Consider the following 23,637-nt stretch of genomic DNA (forward strand, 5'->3'; position numbering starts at 1 on the left):
ATATAGGACAGAGCTAAAAATAGGAGGCTCTCTTTCACGGAATTTACTTTGGAGAAACAACAGGATTAGTAGAGGACTTTTTCAATAAACATTATGGTCAACTCTGAACAGAGAACTTTAAAGCATTGGCAAAACTGTTCCTAGAGGTGGACCAATTCATATCCCCAAGGAGGAATAAAATTTGGTTTCTGATACAAGTTTTGGCAGTTAGCCCAAAGACATCATATATAGGTGGATTGAAGGACTGTTGCAAGTATAGAGTGTATTTAATCTTCTGGTATGAAGTGATGGTTCGCTCACTTGGAAGGGGGAAGTTCTAAATTCACCCTAGTCCAAGATCAAGCATCTGCAGGTTGAATTTGTCAGCTGAAACAAGCATAATCAAGTTAACCTGTTTATCACAAGGAAATGTACACTACCAAGTCTGGCGTTCTTCCATCCAGCACTTGAAGAGGACAGACAGAATGTCAGAATAATATCCACCACTCTTTCTTGCAAAAGCATGTCTATATAAATATCTTCACTTCTTACCATAGCTGATTAAATATGACTTTTGTTCATGTGAACTCAAAATATTAACAAATTACTGAAAAGAAATTAGTTACAATATGACTTTATTTTCAAAAGAATATGACAGGGACATGAATTAAGTACATTAAACATGCGAAAACAAAATGTGTTCTACACCGTCTAGATCATAACAAATACTGTGCATTCACCTTTTTGTGGAGTACCACAATTCATAATTTCGTGGTTTCTAAAAACCACTAATTTAATGAAACTACTGATCTATGATGCTTATGTAGAAATGAAGACTCCCACAAACCACAAATTTCCAGTACCAATGAAAAAGATGGGTTTTTGTGGGGGTACAAAACCACAAAAATATATGAATACACACTGTACAAAGAAAATGATTTAGTTGTATGATATATCAATCAATTACACAGATGAATTAAATGACAACCCATTCGCACACAAATTACACACACAAGATGATGAAAAATGATTTATTACTTGCTAGGCTTGTTAGGCTGTTCCATTTAAAACAGACATGGTACATAGAGCTACCAATTTTAACATACATGGTGCCCACGGTTACCAATTTACAAATACATGGTACCCAGGGAAGGCACTTAAAAAAATATATGCTATCATACTTAAAAAAAATTAATACAAAGAAACCTAAGTTGTATCTTTGGGCAACTATTCACAAATGCAAGTGTTTTACCATGGTCCATTGTGTTTTCTGAATGGCCCTTTTTGGAAATATAGCACTGTGAACATTACATAGATTTATGTACATTAAAAAAAAAAAAATTATGAACAAGAAAAATGAAACCTTGCATAACATGAAGTCTGACTACAGGCTTTGACATTAGCAGTTATCCAACATACTGGAAATATTAAATTTAAATAGGGAATTTTTTTAATCTGCACCTCATGAATGGACAAGTTGCTTCAAGAACTATGCCATTTTTTAAATTATTCTATTTTAAAGATTTTTAACTGTCCAAAAAGTCTTTTAAAAAAAAGAACAACTGCTTTTACTAAGCAGTTAAATTGTTATATTACTTAATTATATAAACAGAATATTTTGTCAGTTTCTTTGGACAAGTGATTTTTATGTCAGATTATGGACCAAGAAGACATATAATGAAGTCTCCTGCTGAAAAACCCATGTCAAGAGTCCCCATATCAGGATTAGTGACAACTTGATTTTCAAGATGGCACATGACTTTCACTTAGTGCCAAGAAGACATCATATGTAGCATTTTTGGAAAAAAACATGTCAATAAGACTTTATTTTTTAGAGGAACAGCAATACCAGATGGCTGCTGCAACATCTATACTGGATGTCAGATCATCATTTTCATTAGGACCCAGTCATCACAATCAATCTTTAACAGGAAAACTCCATGTGGATATTACCATCCATTCAGAGGTGTAAGCTAAAATAACAGTTTCAGGCTGGCCACTATGGTGGCCATATTTAATGTCCGAATGGTATCTTTTCATTTAGCTAGTGGACCTCAGGATAAATATGTGCAACATTTCATGGCAATGCTTCAAGCAGATTCCTAGAGTAACGTTAACTTTTGCAAACTGATCGAAGAAACATGACAGGAAATCAACTCTTCTGCACTATGACCAGATGAGCTAAAACTTACAGGAATAATTAAAATCAATGAATCAAAGAAATTTAAACATTCTCACACAGAACTTATCTTGCCCTATGAATATCAATTATGACTAATAAAAAACAGTCCCTTACTCATGATGTTACCATACTTCTAAGTAGTAAAATTGTACTGTTGTTCTGCAAGTATATTCCACAAATTTTATTTTACTAACAGACATAAAAGTGACAGAAACTTTATTAACTGGATATAAACAGATTTCCACCAACTCTATTACTGCAGTAAAAGCAAAGTCAATGCCAAATTCAATTGTTAAAATCAAAGCATGGAAGACAAGTTTCCCCCAAAAAAATATATGTGCATCATTTTCAAGCTTTCACCTTGATGTCAACGTCTGTACATATCTGAATATTTTGGTCTTAATGTGAAAGAAGTTACTCTTTCTATAGTGTTTAGTTTGCAACAAGAAAACTGTACTAAGGAGTAATTTCCATTAACACTGGACGTTATATTTACCCAAAACAAGACAGTCCTATGCAAACGTAGTCAAGAAATTAAACATGGGCAACCAGATAAAGCTCAATTAGTGACCATTAGATTAGTCTCCAAATCTGGCATAGATCTAGACACTAGGCTTTTGTTACTGTTAAACACGTATAAATGGAACACAATAGACACTAACTTCAAATTTATATACACAAAAACAGGGAACCAACATCAGACACAATTATTCACATGATATCATCTAACTGGCAACGTTAGACAATTTCTACACCTGCAATACTAATGAATTTACATATTAGATTAACATGCAAAGTCATATAAATTTATATCTTTTTTGTTGTTGTTGCACTGAACAAAATATTCAAATAAAATGTTATGCTTTCCATCCGTAGAAGTAAACTTCATCAACAATACCAGTGTTGATTAATGACCAAAGGGTCGCAATAACATGGGCCTTTAGTCAAGGTCTGTAGTCCTAAATTTAATGTGCAGAAATCTTCCTTTTCTTATTAGACTAACCATGACTTTCATCTGACTGTTAAACATCACAATAGGTGTCTTTTTGAATTTAAGTGCAAACCTTCCCAAAAGTTCCATTACAGAACTTACTTAGAACAAAACTTATTCTGCAAAATCTGTTTATCTTTGAGCCACAATGACCTCCAACCTTTGACTCCAAAATCAACAGGTTTCTTTCTCACAAATGTTTAAGTCATCTACAAACTTTGGTGAAGGTCATATGCTTGAATTTACTTAGAAATGACTCAGATTTTTGTACAGAAATAATGTCTTCATTCGCATTCTGACCATGACCATCAAATCAACAGGCAGAGTTTGGTCCAGGCATGCAATGTACATCTAATGTTACTCTTTTTCCAGTTAGGGGCCGTCCATTTAGTATGTAAGCATTGTGGGGGGGGGGGGGGATTTAACCCCAAATGCATAAACTTGCGTATCGGGGTGGGGGTGGTGGGTCTACTGATAATGTATGCAAGCACAGGAAATGATATGTGTGTGCGTGCGTGTGAAACTTCGATAATTTGTCTAATAAGTAAACTGTTCGACTGGGATCAGTCAGCATTTTAATTTTAGAACACACAAGTTTTTTAATGTTATGCAGCTTATTTCTTAGATAAATGTCATACATTCAACATTGGTGGACTGTTTTATTTCTGGTTACCACACGCTTCTAAAGATAAATTTCCAGGGTTTTTCCAGGATGAAATTACTTTTTTCAAGGTTCACATATGACCATAATGAATGGAATTAAAGAATATTTCAGATTATAAAACATGCATTTTCTAAATCTAAAGATGTTTCTCTTTCAAGACTCTCCAAAAAAAATCGAAGTCAGAAAAGATGATCATGTACAAAACGACAAAATGCATCACATGAAACAAGTTTGATTATAATCCTATAAACTGGCATGTAAAGTCATTTCAATGTACAGAATAAAAATTCTAACTTTATTTTGCTGCATTATTTTGCTAGTGCGAACAACATAATGAACATAAATTATGTTTTGTTTCCTTTCAAAATAAGTCTGTAGCAATATATATATATATATATATATATATATATATATATATATATATATATATGCAACTCATAGAAAGTAACATTTCCTGTTACATCATAAAAAACAAACAATAAATGCAAATAATTAGAATCTTGTCTTGTCAGAAAAAGAGTTTAACCCTGAATTTATCCGTGTCAATAAAATTCCAAACAAGATTTTTCAAACATCCTAATCTCCTTAAGACAATCTGGTTAAAAAATCATTATTTCAAAAACATTTTCAAAAGGGTTGATTTAAAGTTTAACAAAAGACCTTCAAAATTATATACTGCTATATAAACAAGGACTGAATTTTCTGTAAAATCAACATGACTTCTTGTAATTCGTTAAATCAGTACCCAAACCTGTATTCATACAGGTGCTCATATAGTTTTTAATATATATAATACAAGGGATGACAATTTCTCATTTCAGCTCCGAGATTCAACAATGGGCACTAAAAATTTGGCTTAAAACGAATAGCAGTCTATTTTCTAATCTGAGTTTCCTCCCAATAGTCCCACCCTATTTTCATATTTGGACATTTAGGTTGGGGTGTGGGGTCATTGCAATTGTATATAGTATTTGGAATTTGCTGCCACCGTGCGGTAGCGACATATAGTAGTCACTTACCAGCAGGCCTAGAAAATTTAAACTCATGTTATATCAACTCATACCTGCTTGAAATCTATAATAAAGTGATATATTTTCTCAGAAATGGCAAGTATTATAATCATTATATCATTAATCCGCTGACATACAAGACAAAACTATGGCATAGATGAAACCTTACCCAGTACTCGCCATTTGCATTAATAGTCACATGACTTCACCAATCTCAAATGAAGACACTCAAGTCCAATAGTCATGTGATATCAACAACAGCCTCCTTTATAATGCTTATGTTGTACAGAAATTAAATTATATTAAATGAAAGTCAGATACCTTCCAGCAATCTGGTCAGTCTGTTTTATCAAGCAGAGAGCACATGTCAACGTGGTAGTCACGTGATACAACAACTCCAGAAGTTGGGTCTCGGAATATATAAATATGGAGAATTTTGTGTTCTTTCGTTTTTGTATTTTTTACAACCAGTATATGACTTTCATTTAATATTTATTTTGTTCTCTACAACATTTGAAAATGTGGGTTGTCAGATCTCTATAATCATGCGACTAGCAAAGCAAGAACCAGGTCACATTTCATCAACAACATCGTTTTATCTTGTCTTTCAGCTGATTAAAGACAACGATTTTAATACTCACATCTTTTGAGAAAATAAGTAATTTTCATATCGATTTCATGCATGTATCACTTGATCTAACGTTTAAAGCTAGTTAGGACATCTTTAAGCAGCTACACTTTGTCACCAACATGTTGGCCTCTTGTAATGCTAGACTGGTTTTCATACCTTCCATGTAAAGAAAGATACGGATATCAAGCTGACTTTGAAAATAAGTCTACCAGATGAATCTAATCCACTGGACATTTAGATTGACCTAGCATACATGTCTACTGCAAGCAACTAAATGATCCATACTGCACCCTCCGAATATTCTGGTTTGTTGTAGAGGAAAATTCTTGACTTTTCCCAGACTTTCATCAATATTTGCGAAATTCAAGGACTTTTCAGGCAGGAATTTTTTAAAAATCATTTCTCACGACTTTTCCCAATTTCCCCGTAGTGTAAGAACCTCGTTGACTGAACACTTTAATATATTATTAATGCTTGATTGTTTCTGCATGGATTAAAATGCAGGCCATTCTGTAGAATTCAGGATGATGGTGGTGGTGGTGGGCGTTTGTGTGTATCAAGCATACATACGCAGGTGGAGTGTGTGCAAAGTATGCATGTGTACAGGAAGGGGTCACGCTTTGCCAGACTTTTGTGTACATACTAAATAGATGACCCCTCAGTGACCCTGACTTCTGGAATTGACAGGGTTCTTCCTTATCACAAGTGCATGTTATCTACAATGTCTGATATCTTTAGATGACAGAACTCAAGTTATTGTACAAAACCCTTTTTTCCTTCCAGTCATTCACCTTGTCCTCCAAATTAAAAGGGTTCTTTCTTAACCCAACTGCAAATCATCCACAAAGTCTGGCAAATTTGAGTTATCCAGCTTGCTATTGCCATTTTTCTTCTTTCCCAAAGTTACTTCAACCTGACCCTGAAATCAGTTGGGCTTTTTTTACCATGTGGAAGTAATGCACAATGTCTGGTAAATGTAGATAGTGTATAACTGTTGTTACTGTATGGAAGCCATTTTTCCTGTCAGTGACCTTGACCTTGAATATTTGACCACGAAATTGAGAGGGTTCTTCATTAGTGCAGAAACTAAGTTGGTAAGAGAAAGTTGAACTCTGCAGACAAACATAATAGAGAGGCTGGGCAAGAATATTAATACCTGACACACTTTGCAAGAAGAAAAAAAATTCTGGTAAAATCAAGATGGCCACAGAATGTGTCCATCTGTTCAAAGACCATGGCATAAAATAATTTGGAACAAATTCTCGAAATAAGGTCTTTCTTTTTTCAGGGTTGCCAAAAAAATGCATGCAAAAATATAAGTGACAAAGCTTTTGATAAAAATCATTAAAAAAAACTATTTGTACCTACAGTGATCACATGTAATGTAAATGTACTATTTTTAAATACACCTAAACCAACAAAAGACACTAGAAAGAAATTTTCAAAACAGAAATGATTCACTGTCAAATGCCAAGTTTTTAAGTATTATATAAACCACTGAAATCATTTAAACAATCTGAAAGTGCCAATGTTTGATGCACAGAAAAGAGACAGTAATATGCATTAATATTTTTGTCATTAAAACCCCCCAAAGTTATGGATCATCTGTGTTTAACAGATTTAGGCTTGGTAAAGTAACCTCAGTGAGCTCTAACATTTCTAATCAGCTATTGCAGATCTTTCAATTTCGGTCAAAAGAGATACAAGTTCACATACAAATTGACACTATTCAAGTTATTTTCAACTATTGCGAAATCCTTTTTAAGGCAAGCTGAAGACATTTCTAAAGAAAAATAAAACTCTCAAAGATTACATGTTTGTTTGAAATTACTTTAAATTTAGTCATCAATTATTTCACTTTTTGAAAGAGACAGTGATGGGGCCATTTTTGAAGTGAAACCCATTCAGTTCCTGAATGGCATTCATCCCCTCTTGCCACGTTGACATTGTAACAAACCCATACCCCTTACCCTGCCCCTTCTGACTATCCCAAATCACATTACATTTAAGAACAGTACCATAGGTGCTAAACAAAGACCAAAGCTCTTTTTCAGTGGTATCATAGCCAATATTGTAAACAAACAGAATGTTTTGCCCATCTGAGCTGCTCTGACCACCCATCCCTTGCTGATTATGAGAAGCTGCCATGGGATTGTATCGAAACCGATTTGAACCAGAATTTCTCATTGGACCACCTGGGAAGCGTGGTGCACCGATCTGATGATAGAGATCTTGGGGATAACGGGGAGGAAAGTAGCTCATACTTGAAGCTGGGGGACGAACCTTTTTACTGTTATCATCTGCAAATTTTAGGAGGAGTGGTAAAGCACCCCCTGGTGGAGTTTTGTTATTCAATTCTTTTAATGCCAATTCAGCCTCATGTTTCTTATCATAAAGGACAAACCCTACTGTTTTCGACTCATTTGTCTGTGGATCTGTCAAGACACGAGCCTGAACAATGTTGCCATAATTACAAAAGAGGTCAATTACCTCCTTTTCTGTATAGTGTTTGGGGAGATTCCTAATATATATGTTTGCCCCTTTGATAACTTCGCCACCTGGACGAGAAAGTGCAACCTTGATGTGCTTGTTCTGCAACTGCAAACCATTCAGGGTATCAACTGCACGTTGTGCATCTTGCTCGTGCTCGTAATCAACAAAGCCAAACCCATAACTGTAACTAGTGGCTTTGTCACGAACAATTTTGGCACTCTTGATAGGCCCAATGCTGAGAAACATTGAGCGGAATTCTTCATCTGTGAGTGTCTGGGGAAGGTAGTTGATGATCAAGTTGGTTTTGTTCTCTCCCATGGTCACTGTAACACCTGCAGAACACAACAAAAAAATCCATTGAGGAAGGAAAAAAATAAAGGACAAAATTTAATTTACTTTCAAGATGATTGTTAAATCTTGTATATAACTGTGTATTATACACATCTAACAACAAACTGGTAGACATAGAATGATGGTGCATGAAGCACTGGCAGATCAGGACCGGATGTCGTGAAACATTTTGAGCAAACAATATTGGACTCAAAAGTATACAATTTTGATGAACAAAAACTTCTTGGGAATAGATGCAAGATGACTGAACTCTGATTGCCACATGCAAGATGACTAAACTCTGATTGCCACATTATCTTAATTTTTTCATAATGCCACCAATGTATAAAGACTAAAAGCATAGTTTTTAAATCTGGAGATTTTCGTCTGAATTCAATTTTAAGTTTCAAGATGGAATCCAGGTTCTATGCTTCACATCATTAGTACAACAAGCAATGAAGACCCTGATCCACTGGCAAACTTTGCAACAGTAGACCAGGGTCCAATTGTGAGTACTGTACATACCATACGGTATAAAGCCATGGAAATCTTAACCAAGGAGATAAGTGCTATACATTATACCAGACACATCACAATATCTTTTTATTTATGACACAGTCCTAATACAATAAAACTGAGCATGAAAGAAAGCTCTCGTTTTTCAGCAATATAATAAAACCTGTGTCAAACAACTGTTCAGGACTCACACAAAAGTGGTCTTTAGAGACTGGTTAGAAACACACAAAATTATACCACAAAGATAGGCCAAGACTGATAGTTAAAGCAAAAAGAAAACAAGAAAAGACCATCACCCTCAACAACAAAAAAAAAGACATTCACCCCAAATACAAACCTGACAACCCAAACAAGACTTTCTCAGTAATGCAGATATTTTTCAACAGTATCATGTGCTGCTAATGTCAACTTGCTAAACATGCATTTAAACAGTTCCGAAATGTGATCTGGGGCTGTTGCAATGATGGCAAATAATATGTTGAACTGAAAAGTTTGTTCAATAAATGCAGATCTTGATTACTTCCAGAACAATTTATGAAACTGCAGTAATGAACCCCATCCAAGGCTTCCTGCTAACTCTCCCAACCTGACATAATCTTTGGGTTTACTTTAAATTTCTCGTGAAGACTGCTATCATTTCTCTTGCCACAAGACATATACAAATCAACACAACAGCCAATATATGCATCTGTTGCCCTTCCTGCGTCCACCCCAATAGAATATGAATATTCCTTTTCATACCAGTGTACTGATTATTTTAACATTTTATTATCATCTGCAACATGTTTTTGTTCATCAGATGCCATGTTTAGAAAATGTTATAAAAGGAACAGCTAGAAACTGCAAGCATTGTGCATGAAAAGCATGGACAGTTTAAAGCAGGTGTGTCCAACCCAGTCATCTCACTTCAGCCTGCTGCCATGTAGGTAGTCCTTTTGAAAATATGTACTTTAATTAACTCTCTACCTTCTGCTAACATATACAAGCTGCTAATAATACTCTGTCCCTGTTGTCTCATACGGGTGTTTCCGGACATGGGTTGGGAAACCCCCCAAGACACAAGTAAATGTTTCATATTAAAGCTTTGCACTGGATGAAATTGTAAACATTCAAATTTAGTCAATTAAAATTGTCCTTACATAAAATGAAGAAAGTAGTTTTATTACAGCATATAAGCAGGAATTTCTCTTGAAAATGAGGTCAATTTTCAAAGTGAAACAAAATGGCAACATTCTTGTATTCTGATGGCGACTTGGACAAAAGTTTTTAAGGATTTAAAAGTGATTACACTGCATTTAATGATCAGATTCAAGACGAAGGATTGGACATTCATACAACTCCTGATTCAACACCTAACATTTAAGATTTTGCTCAACCAAAGGATGAAACATGCGACGATCTTGTCTGGTTGGAACACGTAGGGCCAGTACACATAGACGACTTTACAACAAATTCTGAGCCAACATTTAAATGAAAATGCACGAAGATTTCTTTTTACAGTTTTTTTCCCCAAAGAAATATTCCAGTTGGGCAAAACAGTGGTGAGAAAAGTAGTCTAATATACATTATAAACACAACAGATATCTTGAGGTACCATATAATTTTTTAATTATTAATATGTGAATATAAACATTGATTCCTGAAGATTATATGTTCTTGTTGGAGGAAATCAGTGGCACAAAATTTTGGTAAGTGTTTCAAATTTTAGTTTTCATTAAATTCAAAGTTTACATGGGACGATATTGATACAGAAAACATAGACAGCATGTGCACTCAATAAGCACTCACTCAGAAAGCCATTATGATACTCTGTGGTTAAGCCTACAAACAGCTGCTAGAAGGCAGGCTGCTTATCAGGCTTAGTGGGGAGGGCAGTAAGTACTTGCAGGAGGTAAAGAGTTAATATGCATAAATGTGATAAGGAAATGTTCTTCCTCACGCAGCCTGTGACCGTAAGCATTTTATTTCTTTTGCTCCCCTGCCAAGAAAGGTTAGACATTCTTGGTTTAAAGTATATGCAGTAGTCTCTAAATTTAGACTGATTCCATGATGAACTCCACTGAATCTTACATGTTAACCTGGATCTGAATCAAACAAAGACAAGACATTATCTGGAATTGATCATAACGATTATACCTTCGTAACTTTTGCTATTATTCCACAAGTCCACAATTTAAAGGTAAATTCAGTAAGTCTTGTGGTCAAATCATAAGTGTTGACAGATCTACTAATACCTCTGAAATGAACTGTCAGTAACAGGAACCACATGACTAACAAATTATTAGTGCTTGTTGCATCAAGAGGGCAGGTGGTCACTACATTAGGTTCAAATGTAATTTGTCCTTATTTCTCACCAGACATGAATGTGATGGGCAAAGTTTTATTCAAAGACACAAGTAAAACTTTAAACAAGCGGTCCAACACAAACAGCTTCATCAATATTTCACAAAACATCAGCATCATTTGTCCAATATTTCATAACACTGTGTCAAAGTTAGTCAAATTCCGTTCAGTGTTTGCTTACATCAAGCCATGTAAATGTTCTGCTTGCATCATATTTCATTAGGAACTGCATCATCTTTATGAACCTGAAAGCTTGGGCACTTTTAATCTAACTAGATGAAACAGAGTTGGCATTTTTTAATTTGTTATTTAAGGTTGTTTTTTTTAACTTTTAATATTAGCAATAATTGATGCCTAATTGGTATCCTTTATGAGACAAACTCTTGACTACTTCTTTTAAGAATCTTTCATTTTTTGTAATTGTGGCTCTATCTGATAGCAGATTGGAATTTTTTTTTTATACAAATCTTTATGGTATATATGCCTGGATTCTTTCAAATTTGGTCAGTCTATTAAATACATTTAACAGTGAAATTGTTAAAATGTTTTTCTATTTTTAGCTATGGCTTGATATTTGATTGTGGATTGGCATCAACTGTACAATATAAAAGCACCTTATGTTAGGATGCTTTCTGTAAAGTTTGGTCAAATTCCTATGACCACTTTTCAGCAGAAGTTTCTTTTAAACATTTCTTTTCAATTTAAATTTTAAACAAGACTAATAATAACATCATTTATTTGTAGTTTTAAGGCATTTTGAACACACTACTGGCTTTATCATACTGCAGTAATGGGAGCTAAGTGCCTTTCCCAAGGACAAGGTTGCTGACCCAAGTAGGTCTTGGTGGGTAATGAATCATTTGAGATCGACACTACCAACTAAGCTACCCTGGCTTTATTTATACAAGATTGAAAACTCACTCTGCCAGAAAGCCTTTGGTTAAATTAAGTTCTGTTCAGTGGTTTAAGTGAAGTCTTTATTTTAAGAGTTTTCTTTTTCCATCAGTAATGGCAGCAATATTTAATGGTGGGTCAGCAACAAGCACATAAATCTGAAAGCTAATTATGCTAGGTTTTTTTAAGGTCATGTGATCATACTGAATAACAATTTGCATCATTTTTTGTACAAAGTTGCAAAACCTTCATGCCAAGATGCTTTCAAGTTTGGATAAATTCTGCTCAATGGTTTTGCAGAAGTCATTTAAAGGTTCTTTACTCTTTAGTAATGGCAGCAATATCTTCATGGTAGATCAGCATCGACTTTACAAACTAGAAAGGACTTCATGCCAGGATGCCTTCTGTCAAATATAATCAAATTCTGCTCTGTGGTTTTGGAGAAGCTGTTAAAAGGTTTCTGTTTTTAGTTGTAATGTTGACCATGTCTAATGGTGAATCGCCATCAAATGTGAAAGCCCTTTATGTCAGCATGCTATTAAATTTGGTCAAATTCTGCTGAGCAGTTGTTTTTCAAGTCATCTACAGATCAGCATCACGACTGGCACAAGGGACAGATGGCCATCCCATATCTTTGCCACATGACTGGGTGAACTAACCAAAAAACTTTATAGAACTTTAATGTCCCTCAATCAACCTTTTATACAAAAATGCAGTCAAAAAAATATGCACAAGAAATTGATATAAATAGAAAATTAATCCAAGTCACTCTGGTGTGAAATACAGACCAGTGAGCTAATTTTTGTTTCATGGCACTGCATTCATAAAAAACAACACATGACCAGTTATATGAATGATTGGTGTTACTGTACTCTAGATGCATCTGAAGTTGCATGGTTCTGAGACCTGCAATGCCTGAGAAAAAGACCTAAATACTAAACTTCTTCAAAGTCAGTGGATCCTGAAAATAGACCAGTCACCAAATTTTGTTTGATATGTGGTACTCAGCTAAACGTATCTACTTGCAAAGCTGCACAACCCTGGGATTTGTGACAGAAACTGGCCTAAATGCAAAATTTAAACAATGTGACACGAGATATAAAGACAAGGGAAATGCAACATGTGTCTTCCACATTCAGTGGGTCATAAAAGGGGTCCTACACTTTAAAATAAACACGTTGTGATGAATGCCTATAAACCCAGTCTCTAGCCATTCCAAATATCATGGACTGAAAAATCCACATACAATCTATAGCTATGCCACTTGTAATTTTAGGCAGGTAATGCCAATGAACTGAAGCTAGTCTGAGTTGATTTTGCGACACAATTATCTCAAGATGCGGCCGTATTGCAACTTTTTAAAAAAATGATAAAATGAGGCACATGAACCTGACATCAATCAATTCTTTGTTAAATATGAACCCCAACACAAAGCTTGACAGAAGTCACCGATGACTGAAATTCAGACAGTTACATACTTTACGTAAAACGGTTTTGTATACATTACAATCCCTGAGAAAATAATCTAAATGAAAACTTCAGCATGGTGTGATAGACTGATGGAGAGGTTCATAGCAGGGATAAAAAAAAGGCAAGAAAACAGGTCACAAATTATAGCTCAGGCATATAATACAAGCCTACATCTAAAATACCTTTACAAAAGCTACATACTGCAGTGGGATGATGAATGAATGGTAAAAATAACTTTTCGGGGTTTAAAAAAAATGTTTACTTAAAAACTTTCTAAATTACAAAAGCATTATGCCATCACAGCATGGATTTACTTAAAGTACAGATATATTAACAGCAAAAGAACATTTATTGGAAAAGAACAGTTTTCTCAAAGAATTCTATCTGCATCTGAATAAATAAAAAAAATAAAAACACAATTTAAAATATGATTCAAAACAACTCAATTCAAATATTTTTAACGTTTAAACCAAACTTTACATCTCCTTGTGAATACAATCATATCCATTTCCATTTCAAGTGAACAGCTTGGCAAATGTTAATCCTGCAACTGGCAGGACCTGATCACTTGAATGTTTGCCGATTACAGTGAACATGCAAGTGCTTCTTTTTTAGGTGAATTAATCCAAGTAAACCGTTTTACACAATTGTCTGCTTCAGATACTTGCCCAAGTGGTCAGTCCTATGGTAATTATAGTCTCAATAACACCCACCGAACATCACAGAAAGTTTTTTGCTAAGGCTGTTCAAGATTACTAAGAGCTTTTTCATGTCCAAATTGAAGGCACTGGAGTAATATTAGCCAAGCCATTTACTTGAAGTGGAAATGAATTTGAACTGATTCAGAGATGCTCAAGGTTGTTTTTAAAAATATATATATTAAAAAAACTGAAAATTTTGCACCACTGGAGTAATATTAGCCAAGCCATTTACTTGAAGTGGAAATGAATTTGTTTTTAAAAATATATATTAAAAAAACTGAAAACTTTGCATGCAAATCTTGGCAATATTGTGCTTTTATTTAGTCACTTGTAAAAGGACAGTAACCCGAATAAGGTGAAGTATGCAAAGTTTTGTCTTGTAGTCTCCGCAAGTTATGGGATAAGTGCACAATATCTACACAAATGTAAAACAAAGGCTTTGCATAGTGTCGTATTATGTCCTTGAATAGTGGTGTGATGATACAGCTTTCTGCTTGTGCAGATGACACAAGATATTTTTGTACTGTTATGTTAGAATACAACAGTCATATAGTAATATATTAAAGTTTCAACTGAATACAGCATCTGATGCAGTAGATACATTTTCCCAAACCCAAAAATACAGAATCGACATTAGTGATGACAATGCTGGCAGAAAAGTGATACTTGCGTCTTTCCATTCACAGGCAAGCTAAAAGTATGTATCTCCTGGCCTTCCCTATTCAGAAATGTGTGCTGAACACTAAGAACCAAAGATCAAAACTTTCCATACTCAAAAGTTTGTGATAAAAATTAGCTGGGCAAGTACAAACTATTTTGTCTTCACTGCTTCCCATCTGTCAATAACTGTCTATACATGTACATTACATGCAAAGTGTGCTGACCATACTTCACTCATGCTGATGAAGGGTGCTGCTAAGTGTCACTCAGTGAAATAAGCCTCTGAAATCTTCCACCTCGAACTATACTTCTCTCACCAGGTTGCAACTTCCATTCAACTCCACTCCTTGACTTTTTTGCAGGTGGGAACATCATATGTCATAAAGCAATCAAATCAATTATGAGGCCTGACTCAACTGTACATCTGAAGATTTCACTGTGTAATGGTAATTACAAAGGCACGAGTGTAAAATGGTCAGTCCACATTGAGTGTATTGTAACTTTACGCAGGAAAGGAATGAGTAATGTTCCACCTTCATGGAATAATGAAGAGCATGATCACTTTGCATAATGAAAAAAAAAACAAATAGGATTTAAACAAAATACAGTTTACCTTTTGTATCACTTGAAGACAAATATTTCTGTCTTAAAAAAAATTTGGAGCTCTATACGATAGCTTGGAAAGAGTTCTAAAAAAAAAAAAAATACATACATGTGAGTAAAAAAAAATGTGAACGGCAATAGTAGAATATTCAATACCATAATAAATCTTCTAACCAAATAAAGGAATGCAAGTATTAATAAAGCATCCTTGCATATTGATTCTTTCCATTTTGTAAATGATTTATACCATCTCAAAAGTTGACATTTCTATTAAGACCCAAACATTATTCAAATTACTGATCTTTATATCAACTACGAAATAATCAGTGTTTGAGAGAAACTAACAATGTGAAATACTACGCTCCTATTTCTATCAGGTTAACAGTTCATGATTAGATTGAAGCACATGTACCACACAACCACAGTACTACAAGAGGTCAATCTTATGTGTTTATCACTTGTAGTCATGGAAACAACAAAATGTGTTCTAAATAATTAAGAGTCATATGATATATAATCTGAAAGTAAAGGAGGAATGTCAGTACTGGAACTTTTTTGTTTACATTAAATCATTGTCAGCAGTGATGACTGACAAAAATACTTGAAGCATTCCGGTCAAGCTCCCCCCGGAGGCATATAAGACTGAACTGAGTGACCGGAGCCTCTGCACAGAATGGTGAGCATCTACTTGTTTGAACAAATCTTTGAGATAAATTGAAGTAATATACATTTTATATTTTTCAAGAAATTGCTGAAAATGCATAAGAAAAGAAAAATAAAATACAGTACATTAAGTTACCTTTCCCCGTACAAGGCGAGACCTACAGAATCGTGTTCTTAAAAAAATGCAGCTCGTTATCAGGATTGAGTGATTCTATAAAAAAAATAAAAAAAACAAAACAATAAACAATAACGTTGAAAACAGTACATATGGTCATCTGTCATAGAATAATTTCAAATACTTTTTCTGACATGCCAACCTTTACTAATGTGAAATTACAAATGCCAACTCTAAAAAATTGGAATCCACATTATTAAAAAAAAGAAAACTTCACATCTTCACTTCAAATCTAACAATTACTTTTAAGAACTGAACCTCATTCATTCAAAATGCTTTCTAACTGAAACCAATTTTTTTACAACCATCCATATACCCCCAGGGTAGCCATACGGTAGGTAGTAAGATCAACTGTAATATTGATGTCTTGCACATCCTATCTGGAATTTCTGAAGCACAGGCTGTGGAAGAATCCTCGTCAGTTATTTTGTTTACAATCCTTTTAAAACTTTCTCATGTGAATTGGAGGCACCTAGCTGATGTGATTTCTGATATGTCAATATTCAGTTGCTTTTAAGACTAAATGACACGTGATCTTAGTTGAGACTTCATAAATTACAATTATTTCAGTGAGCCAGATATGTTATTGTTCAAATTGCTATTCACATACATAAAATCATGACTAACCACATAATGTGAATCTGATAGTGATCATAATGGCATAATCTTAGGTTAAAAATAGGAATGATTTTACTAAAACTGAAATGGTTGGCATCTCTGCTTCTCCTAAGGTGTCATCTGTTTTAAAGTTCGAGGGATTCTGAATAAAGCAACCTTCAAGGTTTGGAGCCCTGGCCCCTCCAACATAAAACTTGACTCCCAATCTTACTCAAAAATATTCCGACTAATCAAAAAGGTGTATGCATCATTTTCAAGGTACTCAAAAAACCAGGTAGTTTTATGATGACAGACCAAAGCATAACATGAAGTCATTTATTTTTGAGGGTATCAACTTAAGTTTTTCAAATAAATACAATTTCATTAGTACTTAATTCAACGATGGTATAAAGGGTCCTATTGTTTCAAAAGAAGGATGATTGGTCACTAGGTCTTGAATTTCTTGGTCTGCAAAAACAAACTCAAGAACTACTGGTACCCTAGGAAAAATAGTGAATTCACAGCAAACAGTATTAACAGTTCCTAATAATGTAGCCAGGGCAAATCACCACCAGCCTGGCTTGTCCCAATGTCCTTGACTTTCAGTGAGATGTGTCACCACCAGTCAATAATGTCACCACCAACAGCTAAGTAAGCAGTGTGAAAACCAGTGTACCATCAACTATGTGCTGATGTGTCTGTTTCACCATCTATACCACTGGGTATAATTACATGCATCTCAAAAACCCTTATTTATATACCCTAGGGAAGCAACAATTAACCATATTCCATTCATTCTGCATTTCATCTTTAATGAACACACATACCTCATTAATGTTTTTCTTCAGTAAACTTTTAACAAATTTATATACAGCAGAAATCAGGATCAAAATCCTTAAGTTCTGGACCTAGTGTTCCTTAGGTTGCCACTGCTTTTTATTAATCATGACACCCTTTGCATAAAGGTAATCAAGTTCCATTGTTATCCTGTTTTCTCTCGCCCATAGGAATGTCCTATTTCAAAATTTATTCCTCGAATTCTTCTCTTTCTGGCAATGTTTTCTTATTAAAAACTATTTCCTGTCACCAAGTTTCAAGAGAAAACTTCTCAAGGCATTTTGTTGCATGATACTGTAAAGTTATCAAAGAATAAAAGGAATATACAGTAACCAAGAAATTGTAAAGTTGACATCAGGATACAATATGTAATCACTCAAAAACAAAAGTATATCTGTAAATAACGTGGAAAAAACTGCCGTGAGTTCATATTCCTTGGACAAACAAAAGTGCTCACATCTTGGTCCAATTTTAAAAAAATACAATATACAATAAAAGGCAAGTGCACTCAAACCATCACTGCACTGAGTAATTTCATCAGAGGGGTATCAAATCATGTGTAAATGGATCAAATGACCATTAAGAACCAACAAGGTGTATTAATCTTCTTGTCTTCACCTAAACCCATCGAGATCACATGAGTGCAGTGTATTCCATAGGGGTGCAAGATTGAGAGTAAAAAATCCCCATAGCTTCAGAACGGTGTGTGTGTGTCAGACTAAGTAAAATACAAACTCTGGTATGGGGGGGGGGGGAATTAAGCGCAAATGAGGGTAAAGGGAAAATCTGAGTGTGTATGTGTGTGATTTGGATTTTTAATGTAGCTTTATCAAAATTTCAGTCTTAAATACTATTTGTCTGCTGTGTGGCATAGTGATGTCTAGCATTGGGGTATCATGCAGCAGGCATGTAGCATTGTTTCACCCAGTCACATTATCCTGACACCAACCAACCAGTCCTAATGCTAACCTCTTCATGCTGAGTGCCAAGTACAAGTTGCCAGTACCATTAAAAATAGTCTTTGGTATGACTCAGCTGGGTTTGAACCCACAACCTCCTTCATCTGAGGTGGATGCTTTAACCACAAGGCTACTTGTAGAAATAATCAAATAAAAGATAATTTTGTGGACAAATAACTTGCAAACTGATAAGACTGTTGGAATATAAATCTCTTCAAAAAATGAAAACTGTACTATTATACAGAATCTGGCATCCAAGTAAACTCTGTACATTATGATTTGTCCCAACGGTTTACAATAAGAAATCTTTATATATGGCTTTCAGATGGGACAATGCAATAAAATACTCTCGGGTCATCAGTACGAGTAGCCTAAACCAATTCATTATATAGAACTGTTTATCAATTACAATCCTTTTTCAACAACATTCAGTGAAGAAGAAAACATTGTTATTTTCATCCCTTCATGACAGATTTACCCCTTTACCTTATAGAGTGTATGGCTTTTTAGCCCTTCGATATACATGTACCAAAGTTACCCAGTGCAGTGCACTATAAACAGAACATCTGTTATCTATTTGACTGCATACGCATATGCCTAACTGTTAACTGTTAAGCAGTGTACCGGTATTATATGTTACGTTTAACATAAATTTTAACTATTTTACATTTTTGGTAAACGTCTGTTATGTACAGAAAGACTTAAAGAGTAAAATCTACAGCTATATAATTATTTTTCACAGAAGAATTTTTTATGTGCTTTAAAATCTTGAGAGAACTGGTTCACTGTCAAGTCAGTGAAGCCGTGTGACCAACTGTAGCTGTCATTTCTCATACTCAAAATTTACAAGTTCTTTGGCTGTGTCTACATCAATATCAGAGCCTTTATTTATGTTTTTGAAGCTTTCATAGTTGTGATTCTAACCATGAAAACTCAAAACTACTGAACGAAATCTGCAGCCTCCGTTTTGGAGTGCAGAATACAAATCAGTTACCAGTACATTAAATAGCAGATAATGACCAAATCTTAAACAGTGACCACATGGTACCCAGAATGTAGTATCTAATGAGGGTTTTCCCTGAAGCTGGCGCTACAAAAATCCACTGAAAATGGCTGATGTAAACAGCAGGCATCCACAGGCACTTCCATGAGAATGGTGTAGAGACATCAAGAGGCGCTTCCAAGCGAAATGGGTAGAGGCTTCAAAAGGCGCTTCCATGAGAATGGAGTAGAGGCATCCAAAGGCGCTTACATGAGGTAAAGGGTTAATAAAACTTGGGTTAAATTTTCCATAAATTAGTTTAGCAATTCAATTTTCTGTTTCATTAACTTGATAATCACTGGAACTCGGGTCTCAGATAATCACAGGTATCTCAATGCAATTTTATTTTCTGGGATGCAGAAAATCGCTTACACTGCATTACTCTGTAAGCATGCAATAGCTGGACAGCAAATTCAAAGGCTTGCTTCAACCACCTGCTGAATGTGAAATTATGTCGAGTACAAGTTGTCATTGTAAGAGTACATCAGAAGAACAGGATGCAATAGCTGGGTGACAAGTTCAAAGACTGCGACTAACTGCTGAGTGGTGGGAAAATGTGCTGATATTTAGAGTGACCGAAGGCCAAGCTGTCTGCTTCAGATGCAAAGACCCAGTGATGTATATGTGTATAAGAGTACATCAAATGAACAACTTTAGCATTCATTATTGTGTTCCTTTCAAAGTGTTGATGAATATGTAGTGCATGTGACCTCAAAAACAAGATACACTGAAACTCAGACAAAATGCTGTTTGTAAATTCGGACAAGTATTTTGGGGTTAAACTGCAAACTGATGAAGATTGTAAAGGGATTCAGAAGAGTGCTAAGGTTGCTAGAACTGCTAGTTTGCATGGAACACTAGCCAAATGTACGAAAGCTTAATGCTTGGAATAAGACTTTTCCTTGGCGTGTCATAAATAAGTCTCACTCTAATGGACAAATAATTGCTATAGGTCAGTGGTGTAATGAATTTGGAAAATTAAACTCAATGGCAACATCTGGTTCTTCTCATCTGGAAATTTAGCTGCTTCAGGTATGCCCATCATGCTTCTGGTAGGGGACTGCAACTTTTGCTGGTGGGACTATTTTTCTCAAAACAGGAGTCCAGGACTCCTATTTTTAAAATCATAGCAAGACCTCTGGATCTCCAGCCCTAACTGTAAGTTTTCTATTTCAACTCACTATGGAGGCAAAATTACAATATATGTACATGTATACTGTTGTAGTAGGGTTTGATGCCATTTTTCAGCACACAAAGTCCGATTGTTATAGCTGTGTAACTATTTTTCATGGAAGAATTTTTTATGTGCTTTAAAAGCTTGAGAGAACTCGTTTACCATCATGTCAGTGAGGCCGCGTGACCAACCGTAGCTGCCATTTCTCATACTCAAAATTTACTTGAGTTTTTCGTCTGCGTCTACATCACTAAGTCATGTGAATTTGATAATTTATAAAAACTAATTGTGAAAACTTCGTAAGTACTGAATGAAATCCGCAACCGCCATTTTGGAGAGTGGCGATTATGACCCAGTTACTTTAAATAGCAGATATCGAACAGTGCATAAACACTGACCACGTGATCTGTAGTAAATGTCATTCGCAGAAATGAATGTAGTATCTAATAGGGGGTTTTCCCTGAAGGTGGCACTCCGAAAACTGGCTAAAAATGGCTGATGATTACAGCAGGCGTCAAAAGGTGCTTTCATGTGAATGGAGTAAAGGCCTCGAAAGACGCTTGCATGAGCTAAAGGGTTAATAATAACATGGCGTAGAATATCCAAATATGGTCTGGCAAGACTTGTATAGAAAAGGGGTCACGACAAGAGTCTCACGTTATCTGTCATGACAGACAAGGTGAGGTTAGTGTAACCATGCCAATTTATTTTATCATGTAAGGGCTTAATAAATTCAAAGCCAAACTTCTTTCACAACATGATTACACTTATGTAGTAGATTTGTACACTATTTGTTTTTCTGACTTGAGTGATATTTTTTGCTCCAACACATGATATGGGATCAATTTATAGTCTCAACCACAACAAATCAAGTTGAGGCTACGACATCGTAGCTACCATCTCCCCTAGTACTAATATTAGTACCCTTACTCCTACCTCGTGGACAAGTTACTAACATGAGCATATATGTGCCAATGGAGCAAGCCATGTGTGAATCACACCCGGCGCTCTTTTAGCCTAGTATCAACAATCTGAACATATTCCTTGCATATAATCCAATAAAATGAGTAGTCCTCTTATTTAATACCGGAAGAATTGAAAATCATTGTAGAAATAGTTGTAAAATCTTATCTACCTTTTTTATCCAATATTTTCGTTTAGATCATCTGCCATATCATTCTCAGCCTCGTTTGTGTGCCATATAAGGACAATGAGGCGTAAACAGATCAGAGTAAAAATTTGGCGCGGTTTGAGTCAGAAATTCTGCGCATTAAAAGTAAATACAGTTTGTCTGCAACTTTGAAATTCCTCCAAGAAGCCATTATTCGCCACTTGATTGACAATAACATAGCGCAGAATATCCCAAAATGGTCTGGCAAGCCTTAAGGAGAAAAGGGGTCACGGTGAGAGTCTCGCATTATCTGTCATGGCGGACACAATGAGGTTAGTGTAACCATGCCAATTTATCATGTAAGGGCTTCATAAATTCAAATTAAGCTAAATTTCTTTCACAATATGATTATAATTATGTAGTAGATTTCTGCACTGTTTTTTAGAAAGTAACATAGAGGTATGCCAACATTCTCTCAGTGTGCATGTTGCAAAAACAAACAACTTCACCTTACACTTGTCACTCCGTACTGTCTCTAAACTTCAGTGATGTTTTTTTTTTGCTTCATTACATGATATGGGCTCAGTTCGTAGCCTCAACCACAACAAATCAAGTTGAGGCTACATCGTGGCTACCATCTCCTCCTGAACAAATATATCGGGTGATGTGTCTTACGTTGTATGACTAGTGCTGTGCATCTTTCATCTCATTTGTGCTCTTTGTCTCTTAAATGGGGGTGGGGTGGTGTTTACAAACAAACCGGGAAGTATATTCATACTAAGACTACTGTCTCGTGATATTTCAATGCAATTTTTGTTTTAACTGGCATGAATTCCACATTCGTGCGAATTACATGTAAATTGCTTTTGAAAAATGAACTTGATGCATAATTCGCTCATCACTTGTTCAAGCTACTTGTTTGTTAAATCTATTTAGACACCCCCACCCATGTCTTAAAAGGTGAGAAAATTAAGTGCCCCACATACTGTTTGTCGCCTCTTACACAACCCGATTTCTAGGTAAATAGTTTACATGAAAATTTGTATGTATACCTATATCCACATATTAATGGTGAAAACTCAATAAAGTCTTTGGAAATTAAAACTTAAACTAACCACGCTACAACCGGTCTGTTCATTGCAAAATGGCGCAAGTTCGAAGAGAAACTTAAATTGGTCGGTACACTAATATATCTTATTAATGGTTGCGACTTTTTTACCTGATCTCCAACCAGTCAAAATTGTACGCCCATTACCCTTCAATCGAAACTCCTCGGTCTTTTCCGTCAATTTGAAAGAGAAAGGGGGCGCTCTATAGCTAATAAAAACTTCGAGAGTGGTGAGTGTAATGTGAAGGTGTTTGCATTTGCAAAATGCACAATGGAGATAATGTTGGTATACTCTATTTTGCTTTCACGTACTGTGGCTGAAATTTCTTTGGATATTGTATTTGTGGAAACTGTACATGATTAAAGCACACAGCTAACTAATATGACTGCTCCCCACTGCTAATAAAATCAGCCTGAATTAGTTCAAAAGTACACTATCTTTAGCAGTTATTAAAATAGGGAAAATGAAATTTACCAGACAAGACAATGCCAGCTTCTGAAAGT

General features: G+C 35.2%; 1 pseudogene across 4 annotated transcripts; it reads right to left on the minus strand.

Moving 5' to 3' along the window:
• Positions 1-597: 597 nt before the first annotated feature.
• LOC149780021 (ELAV-like protein 1 pseudogene) lies at positions 598-23,206 on the minus strand (annotated as a pseudogene). Of its 4 annotated transcripts, XR_016414982.1 has the most exons (4): positions 23,141-23,206; positions 16,267-16,341; positions 15,478-15,553; positions 598-8,282 (listed from the first exon to the last, which is right to left on the minus strand). The product of XR_016414982.1 is annotated as an ELAV-like protein 1 pseudogene, transcript variant X1 (transcript). The 4 variants fall into 4 exon arrangements; XR_016414984.1 differs by lacking the exon at positions 15,478-15,553; XR_016414983.1 differs by lacking the exon at positions 16,267-16,341 and having other exon boundaries at positions 23,141-23,167.
• Positions 23,207-23,637: the final 431 nt, after the last annotated feature.

Source organism: Sinohyriopsis cumingii, chromosome 16, assembly GCF_028554795.1.
Source record: "Sinohyriopsis cumingii isolate HCF-2022 chromosome 16, ASM2855479v2, whole genome shotgun sequence".
Classification (NCBI taxonomy): Eukaryota; Metazoa; Mollusca; class Bivalvia; order Unionida; family Unionidae; genus Sinohyriopsis; species Sinohyriopsis cumingii.